Genomic DNA, 10,320 nt, shown 5'->3' with positions numbered 1-10,320 from the left:
ATGTCTTCTCTCGGAAACCAGTTTCCAAGTTGTTTTTTTTCCTCTACAGAAGTAGTGGACTTAATTACATATTTGAACGATTCCCTACCTGCCTGCTTCTCGCTATGGTCCAAAAGAGGGTTTAAGATGGTTAATGTGGATCTGTAAGCAGCCTTGGTGGTGTAGTGGTTATGCACTGGGCTATGATCCACAAGGTCAACAGCTGAAAGCAACAGCAGCTCTTTGGGAGAAAGGTGGGGCTTTCTACTCCTGTGAAGAGTTAGAGCCTCAGAAACTCACAGGGACAGTTCTAACCTGTCCTAGAGGAGTGCGATGAGTTGGCATGGACTTGATGGCAGTAAATCGGAGGTTTTGTTTGTTTGTTTTGAGTATGTCAATATGTAATATGTCAAGAATCTAATCTAGAAGTGAGGAGAGAGGATAAAAGTAACCAAAGAGAAACACGTGGAGAAAGAAAGCATTAAAAAGCATCCTAATAATCTACACTGTGATTCAGTGAACCGCGCAGCTCTGTAGTGGCCCTCTGGGAAGGAATATCTGGAATTATCTACTTCCCAAGTCTACGAAAAGTTCATACATTTTGGTGTGCATCCATATCGCCCAATACCTAATCAGATCCATAGAGCCCTGTCTGCAGAATTCGAATTTTTAGATCTAGGGTGCGATCTTGGGATTTGCATATTTTAGTAAGTTCTCAGATTATTTGAAGGCAGCCACGTTTTTAGAAATCTGTGAACTCTGAGATAAAAACCAACCAAAGACGAAGGGCGAACGCAGTTATTTTTGCTATTCAGAGGATGGGGCACTTCCTGTTAGAGAATGGCATTGCGGTTGTGCAAGGAACCGGGGCATGGTTACAGAGACATGAAGAAGAGAGGACAGCTGTGGCTTGGAAGGTCCTTCAAGGTCAGCTTCTGGAGAGTTACGTCAGCATAAATATGTGAAGATGTTTTTAGGGGGTCGCGGAGGTGATAACACCCCAAGAAGTTATTGGTGGTGGTGGTGATGGGGTTGGGAAGGGGGTTGTTTTATTTGGTACTTTGCCTTGATCCAGGTTGGATACTGAAAAGAATTGTTTATCTACTCAGTCTTATTGTCTTTGTACCTTGCTAAAAATTAAGAACTCCTCAGTAAATATGTCAGTAAAAGTAATACAAGCTTCAGGGCTATTTCAGTACTTACATGCATCTACAAACTATTAAATTTACAGTGTGGAATAAATGCTAGCTTATCTTTAAAGATTACCTTATCCTTGAAGATTATTCTAAAGGGATTTTATTCTCCTGCAGCCCTGAGTTCTTCGAGGGTGGAGGAATCAAGTGAAATCACCTGGTCCCCATTCTTTTGAAAACCTAAATTTGTTTGAAAAACAAAGCAGAGCATTGCTGTGGAGGCCTTTTTGACTCACAGAAACTCCAGGGCATTTAAAGTTGAAATCCACCGCATAGATTTTTCTGATGTGTAATTTTTAGGAAAAGAGAGTCTGGGTGGCAGCTGATGAATTGCTCATGTACAAGTTGAAGTTGAAGCTGAAGAAAATAAAAAGAAGTCCACAAGAGCCAAAATACGACCTTAAATATATCCCACGTGAACTTCGAGAGCACCCCAAGAACAGATTGGATGCATTGAACACTAGTGACAGAAGCTGTGGGATGGCTTCAAGAACATCCTTCATGAAGAGAGAAAATGGTCATTGAGAAGACAGGAAGAAAAGAGCAAGTCAGGGCGGGTGTCCGAAGAGACCCTGAAACTTGCTCATAGGCAAATGGAAGAAATGAAGTCAGAGCTAAACAGAAATTTTCAACAGGCAGCTGGACAAGATGTCCAAATTTATAATGAAATGTACAGAGACAGAGAGTTAGAAAACCAAAATTGAAGAACACACTCAGCATATCTTAAACCAAAAGAACTTAAAAAAATTTTTTTTAAACCGAAAGAACTTAAGAAACAATTCAAGCCTCAAATTGTAATATTGAGAGATTCTAAGGGCAAAATATCTCATGATGCAGGAAGCATCAAAAGAAGATGGAAAAAATACAGCGTCGTTGCATAATAAAAACTAGCCAACATTCAATCTTTCCAGGGGTAGTGCGTGAGTGAAAGCAGCTGGTCCTGCAGGAAGGAGGACGCACTTCACTGAAGGCATGAGCACAAACAAGGCCCCAGGAGCCGGTGGAATACCAACTGAAGTGTTTCCGCAAGCTCAAGAAAATCCTGGCCAATAGATTCCAACAATATACCAAAACAGTAATAATAATAATCATAAAAATAGTAATGTGCCACGATCAAGTGGGATTCATGCCAGTGTACCAGGAGGACATCAGAAGAGGACATGGGATGAGGGACATCATTACTGATATCAGAAGACTTTTGCTAAAAGGAAGGACTACTAGAAAAATGTTTACTTGTGTTTTACTGACTATGCAAAGGTGTTAGACCAGTGGTTTCTCAACCTTCCTAATGCTGTGACCCTTTAAGACAGTTCCTCATGTTGTGCTGACCCCAACCATAACATTATTTTGTTGCTACTTCCTGGTATTTTGTTTCCGGTGACGAATCATGCAACCCCTATGAAAGGGTCATTCGACCCCCAAAGGGGTCATGACCCACAGGTTGAGAACCATTGCATTAGACTCTGTGGATAATAACTAACTATGGATGACTGTGTGAAGACTGGCAATTCCAGACTGGCATTGTGTTCATAAATGGAAGAACAAACAGTGATCCTGGGTAGGAAAACTGAACATTGTGAAAATGTTAATACTACCCAAAGGGATACACAATATAGTCCCAATCCAATTCCATCAATATTCTGTAAAGAGATGGGAAATTTCCTTTCCAACTTTTACATGGAAAGAAAGGAGACTCTGGATATACACAAAAAGGACAAACTGGAGGCCTCACAGCCGCTATTTCAATGCTTCTTGTGAAGCCACGGTAACCCAAACAGCATGGTATTGGCTCAGTGACAGACTGGACCACCTGGAAGTTAATCCATCCACCTGGGACAGTAGAGCTTTGACAAGGAGATAAAACAATGAAACGAGCAAGGCTTAGTCCCTTTAACAGATAGTGCTGGCAAAACTGGCTATTCATTTGCAGAAAAATGAAACAGGATCCATATCTCTCACCATAAACAAACACCAATTCAAGATGGTTTGCTTCAATATAAAACTGAAAAGTACATAGATCATCAAAGGAAACACAGGGGCAAAGTTAGGGTCCCTCATACATGGTATAAATGCACTATTAAATATAACTAACAACAGACAAATAGCAAAAGACAAGTAGATAACAGGAACGTCTTAAAAATTAAACATATATCTAAAAAAAATCTCCTAAAGAATAAAAAGATAACCTGAGGGGTGAGTGGGGCTAGAGGGGAATATTGGGGGTTGGGGATTGGTAACAACATATCAGACAAGGAACTAATCTCTAAAATTTATAGACAAGTTCAACACCTCAATCATAACAAAAAGACAAATAATCCAACTAAAAAGTAGGCAGAACACATGAACAGACACTTCACCCAAAAAGCCATTCAGGCAGCCAACATTAACCTTAAACTCCAAAACAAACCCATGGTCATAGAGTAGATTCTAACTCATAGCAGCGTGATACAGGGTTTCCAAGTATTTTTAAAAAATCAATTTATTAGAGGCTCACACAACTCTTATCACAATCTATACATCCATTTTGTCAAGCACATTTGTACATTTGTTGCCATTATCATTCTCAAAACACTCTCCTACTTGAGCCCTTGGTATCAGTTCCTCATTTTCCCCTCCCCCCACGACCCACTATAATTTATATATTATTATTTTTTGTCACGAAGGACTGTGCATCTTGATAGGAGCCGAGAGCCCCTGCTCGCTCTCAGAGAGTGCTGCTGGATTTGTCCCGTAGACCTTGTGGTCTGACATCTAACCACAGTACCAGCAGAGCTCCTTTAGAGAGATTAGAGTGAAAATAATTAAAAATTGAAAACATCATCTCATTCTGCATTAATAACAAAGGTAAGAAACAAATGCGGGTGAGGTGGTGGAGAGGCTGGAGTCCGTGTACATTGTGGGCGAGACTGTCAAATGGTGCAATGACTGAAAAATCATATGACATTTCCGTCAAAAATAAATTAGAAATGCTGTTCAAACCAGCAATCCTTTTAGTAGGGATTTGTCCTAGAGAAATAAGGGCCATTGCATAATAGATATGTGCACAGTCATGTGCATAGTAACATTTTTCAATCATAAAAGCAATGTAAACAGCCTGCATATGCCCATCTAGGCAGGAGTGGATAGACAAGCCATCGCACATACGCACAGTGAAATATGACACAATGTTAAAAAATAATAGTGAGTCCGTGAGACACCTGGTAACCTGGATAAACCTGGAAGCTATTGTGCCGAGTGAACGTAGTCAATTAAAGAAAGGCAAATGCTGTGCGAGATCACTCGTATGAAAAGTCAAGCAAAAGTCTTCTCACCGAAAGGAATATTCTTTGAAGGTTACTACAGGGTAGAGGGTAAAACACTAACTAGGGAGTAGATACACATTAACTTGGGTGAAGGAAAAGGCAATATAGAATAAGGGAGGTCAACAACAACAACAAAAAGATCAAGGTAAAGGGAGACAGTGAGGAAAGCACTGGAGTTACAGAGCACATAGGTCAATGTCAGAGGGGCCTTTCAAACAAGATCATGAAAAAAATCCATAATCTTTCCATTCAGTTTTCCACAAGCCTTTTGAAGCGCTCAAGTGGTATTACATACACTCCTGCAATATAGGTAATAAAATCTACAAGTGGATACAGATGTAGGCGTGCAAGGTGAATAGAAGTGGGAAGGCCAATGGACAGATTGGTTTGGAACCAGGTATTTCTGTGTCTGTATGTATAGGTGCTGCAAATACATCCACGAACACACTGCAGTGAGCAAAGGCATAAAGTCTTGGTAGCTATAACAAAAAAATGGCAGAGAAGTAGTTCCTGGAGCAGGAGTTCAGGGCCATAGGCCAGGGGGACTTCAAGGTCAGTTGGTCTAGCAGGGTCCACCAAAGCCAATGTTCTGCAGTGCTCTTCCCAGGAGCAGAAAACCTCACCCATCTCCCAAGCATCACAATGAAAAGGCCGGGTGGGGACTAGAAATAGGGCAGACGTGTAGAATGGAGATTTCCCCTGTTTTTGCTGGTCGGGAAACCTCCAAGCAACTCCACACGTGTGTCCTGTCCTTATGGCTGAAAACGCCAATTCTGAGGTGGCTGGGCCCAGTGGTGAAGGGGGTTGGTCTCCTATGAGACAAAATCTGTGACCATGTTCACATACTTCTCTGGCATCGTTCAGCACAGCCCTCCCCTGGCTCTCTCCCTCATCCATGCAAACAGTTCCTAAGAGAAAACATAAACCAGCATACAACATCTTCTTTGTGTGGAGCTCTGTGGCGCCATGCTACGGGATGGACCGCAAACCACGAAGTCAGCGACATGAAACCAGCCGCCGCTCCGTGGGAGAAAGATGAGACTTTCTTTGGACTTTGGGTTTGGTTTTCTTTTTAAAGCTGGAGACAGGACAACAAACAAACAAACAAAACCAACTCACTGCCATCAGTTCTGACTCATGCCAGCACCACAGGACAGATATTGGTAAATGTCTTCATCCGCGAGGCAATCATTTAATGAGAATAGACAAACCTATGGGTGGAAAAGTGTATTCCAATAAGAACGGACAGGATATTTCGTGCTTTGAATCAACAGCAATGTATCAACACCATGTTGTATCAGCAGATCTACTGAAGAAGTACAGAGCAAATGCATAATTTACCTATGACTCTGCTTAAGGCCTTGTGAGTTAACCCACAACGCAAAAAGGAGCAGTTAATCTTATGAAAGAATCCCCCCTAGTCTCATGCCTGCATTATTAAATTCAAATATCACCTAACACGACTAGAAGGAGGAAAAATAAAATGCTTCAGAAATGAACATTCTTAACCTCATTGCCTATGTGTCGTCTGCCATCTAGTGTTAAGCTGTGGAAGTAAACATTTCTGTAGGTACCATGGGTTTGAAACCGGCTGACCAGGTGACATGTATTACTGCCTCAAAGCAACACTTGGGGTTTGCTGTTTTTTCTGGTCGTTTTGGCTATTTCTTCTTCTCCCTGGTGAAACAACACACAGCAGTCTTTCAATTCCAAGACAAGGGGTTAGACCAGTGGGTCTCAACCTTCCTAATACCGTGACCCTTGAATACAGTTCCTCATGTTGGGGTGATCCCCAACCTTAAAATGATTTTCGTTGCTATTTCATAACTGTCATTTTGCTACTGTTATGAATTCTCATGTAAGTATCTGATGTATTTTCATTGTTACGAATTGAACATAATTAAAGCATAGTAGTGATTAATCACAAAAACCATGTGTAATTATATATTGTGAAATATTTATTTCTAATTACAAATAAATGAAATTTTGTATTGCAGCATGGTGTAGCATGGGTAACCTTCTTAATATAACAACAGTAAACTACATTACTACATTTTTCCACAGTATGGATAAAAAGTCAACATCAGTGTGAAGATTGAGATAGCTTCTTTCTCACCAGATCAGCAATCTGTATGTGGTGGACCCACCTGGAGACGGATTGAGGAGCAGTGTCTCGGTTCCTAAGACCATCAGAAATATGTTTTTTGCGATGGTCAGGCGGCCCCTGTGAAAGGGTTGTTCAACCCCCAAAGGGGTCGCGACCCACAGGTTGAGAATCCCTGGGTTATACGGTGAAGCCATCTTAGGTCTGTGGAGGTGGAATCAAGTGGGTGGGTGGGCTGGCTTGTTTGATGTTAGCAGTGACTTCTGAGAATTGCTTGGCAGTGAGCCTGCTCTGACCCGTGGAGACTCCAGGTGCGTCAGAGGAGAAGTGCTTGGGGTCTGCAATGGCTCCAGCTCCTCTTCCAAAGGCTTGAACTGCCCGTCTTTCCGTTGGCACATTAATGAGCACCTGGAGCAAGAGGCTAGCAAAATGCTTCCTGCTTTTGGCTGCCTAATAGCATCCCCTGTGGAACTCAGGGAAAATACAGGTGTCCAGGAAACACTGAAGACTCTAGGCTGTCAGAGCCACTGGGAAAGACACGGACACTGACGGGCCACGACAGATTCCCAGGGGATTCGAATGTGCTGCCAGGGTGCCACCACTGGATACTGAGCTGACTGTGGACTCTCGCTCTCGGGTTTCCACAGCTGTGTGGGAGCACACAGTCTCTTCGTTTGCCTTCAGAGTGGCTGATGGGCCACTGACCTTGTGGTGGACAGCCCGACACCAAATCCTACAATGCCACCAGGGCTCCTGACATCTAAGACGGTCCCACATTCGTGAGGCACTCAGCCCACCTTTCTGAGAGGAACATTAGCTGGGCTTGCTATTTGTTGAGCTGATGAGAGCGAGGACATCCAGAAGATGTCCAAAAGGGTGCTAGAAACCCAGAGTGCGGATCCAGACTTGCGAGTTAGCAGAATGGATGTGATAGTCCTGAGCGGGCATGAGTCCTCTCGCCCAGACACTGGGTAGAGACCAAGAGGGCACGGGTGGCATTCGACAGAACGGTATCCTGTCAGAGGAAGGAAAGCCAGCAAAGGAAACTTAAAGTGCACTACAGAGAGAATTTTAAAGTATTAATTTAAAAAACACAGATTAAGTAAAAAACAAAGGAATGCAAAAGGGTCAAGTACACCAAAGGCAGAAAGATGTGGCTTCTGTGAAAAAGGATGTCCATGGGACTCCAACTCGAATCCCTGGGAGGGGCAAATGGTTAAGCCCTTTGCTACTCAGCAAAAGATTGGCAGCTCACATCCACCCAGAGTGCCTCAGTAGAAAGGCCTGGAGATCTACTTCTAAAAGGTCACAGCCATTGAAAGCAAATATAACCATAGTACATCCCTAGCTAACCAACCAGTGACTAAGTTATGGAACGTTTCATGGTGACTTGGCAAACATGTTTAAATTTTATAGGTCAGGCAAGGAAGGGGGTGCTAAGGAGAGAATTGGGGTGCTAAGTGTACGAAGCCCTCCTCTCCTACATGACCAAGTTAATAAAATCAAAAGAAAACCAACTCCACTGCCATTGAACTGATTGACAGCGACCCTACGGCTTCCAAGCTGAAACCTCGACAGGAGCGGACCGCCGCCCCTTTCCCTGCAAGAGCAGCTAGTCCAGGGCTTACTTGGCAGCACCGCAATAAGGTAAAGCCACCAAGTGAGAATTTAGCAGAGTAGGTCATCTAACATCCTAAAAGATGGAAGTAAATATCAGAACAAACTGCTAAAACAGCGTGGGGAGGCCAGCTCAGGGACAGGGTGGACTAGACACAAAAGTGCCGTGTTTGTATCGGAGTCTTGCAGTATTTACAATTTTTAAACGATGTACAAATATCGTTGTTGTTAGGTGCCATCGACTATAGCGACCCTGTGCCCAAGAGCATGAAGTCCTGCACCGTCCTCACACTGCCGGAGCCTATAGCTGCAGACACGGCATCCACCACCTCGTGAGGGATCTCCCTCTTTTTCACGGCCCCTTCACATATTTTTCCTTTCTCCTGCACCTACCAAGCATGACGTCCCTCTCCAGGGACTCATCTCTCCTGATAAAATGCCCAAAGTATGTCAGGGGAAGTCTTGCCCTGTGGGTGTACTTCTTCCAAGACAGGTCAGTGTGTCTTTTGAGCAGTCTATGGTGCATTCACCATTCTTCTCCGGCACCGTTCAAAATGCATCGATTCTTCGTGTCTTCCTGATCCACTGTCCAACTCTCACATGCCTGAGGCGATGGGAAATACCGCGACGTGGCTCAGGCGCACCTTAGCCCGCAAAGTAACATCCTCACTTTTCAATATTCTACGGACGTCTTGTGCAGATTAAATAATAAAAAAAAAGCACAATAAAAAGCTCAAATACGCTTTGATGCACCTAAGGGAAATGGAAAGTTCAAAACAAGCGTCCCTGCTTTACCCGTGCCCCAGGTCCCACAGTCGCTCTCGTAATGAAGGGCTGTGTGGGCGCAGTGGGACGCAGCCACCTTGGGGCCATGGGCAGACCATCACCTGGAGCGGACAGCACAAGTCAGCGATGCACGTGGCCTTTCTGTGGTTTCCTGGAGTTGATCAAAGTTATCTTTACATGATACTGTCATCTACTAAAGTGTGCAAAAGCATTGTGAGAGTTTGAAGCGCTGTGGAAATTACCGAAGTATGACACGGAGACCTGCATTGAGTATGCGCTGCTGAGAAAATGGTGCCCATAGACTTCCTTGGCACGAGGTTGACAGCTACTTACGAAGCACCATGAAACGAGGTACGCTTGTATAACACGCCACAAGCACACGGTTGGCCACACATTAAACTGTTTTTAATACATGGTGATTCAGAACGAGGCCAACACAAGCTTTACAATGACATAGAAAATGGTGTGTGGTCATTCTTGTTAAAAAGGGGGAGGGGAATTTTCAAATGTGGACACTTTATACATGTGTGGATGGGGTGGTAGTTACATAATCTGGGGTCAATTTAGGATGAGAAGATTAAAGAATGAAGGGGTGGAGTCTAATCTGTCAATCAGGTCACAGCCAATGAGGCTTCTGTGGGCATGGCCTTTACCTGAGGATTCTGGGAAAACTGGGATTTCCTTCTTGGAGGCTGGAGGTACTCTCCCTTGGATACACTCTACTGGCAAGACACATGGCCCTATGCCCTGGGAGCTGGAGAAGCCACACAAAGACCCCTACTAGCGCTGAGAGGCTTACGTCATTGGATCCACAAGACTTCCCACAGGCCTGTGATCTTTCTTCATTCAGCTTCGCTGCATGTGTTTCATGAGTCTGAAGAGGGCTTTACAGATTGGTATCAGAATCACTTCTTGGCCTATTGGCTAATGGCTAAGGTCAAGTGTAGGTTGGTATCAGACATATGGGCTAACATTGGACGTATGGACTTGATCTAGACTGGACTGGGATATTTTCTCAATATTCAACTGCCCTTGTATACTAACCTCTTTCTTATACACATGAGTCTCTCTGGATTTATTTTTCTAGTCTACCCAGACTAACACAGATGGGACTGTGTGTGTGCACACAAGATGGTAACCCTTGACTATATAGATTATAAATGTTAAGCCTAAGGAATCTTATTATAAAAAACCCCCCAAAACTTACTGAATATCTACTTAACATCCTTCTTCAATGACTACAGTAAAAAAATAGACGAAGCTACAAAGTACTCAACTTCGTTTAAGATGAAAAGATTTAAAAGCTACTTAAAGGGAGGAGGGGGAGTCTACGGAAAGG

The sequence above is a fragment of the Tenrec ecaudatus genome, chromosome 5 (assembly GCF_050624435.1).
Source record: "Tenrec ecaudatus isolate mTenEca1 chromosome 5, mTenEca1.hap1, whole genome shotgun sequence".
NCBI classification, from domain to species: Eukaryota; Metazoa; Chordata; class Mammalia; order Afrosoricida; family Tenrecidae; genus Tenrec; species Tenrec ecaudatus.
Note: the sequence above shows the minus strand (reverse complement) of the source record.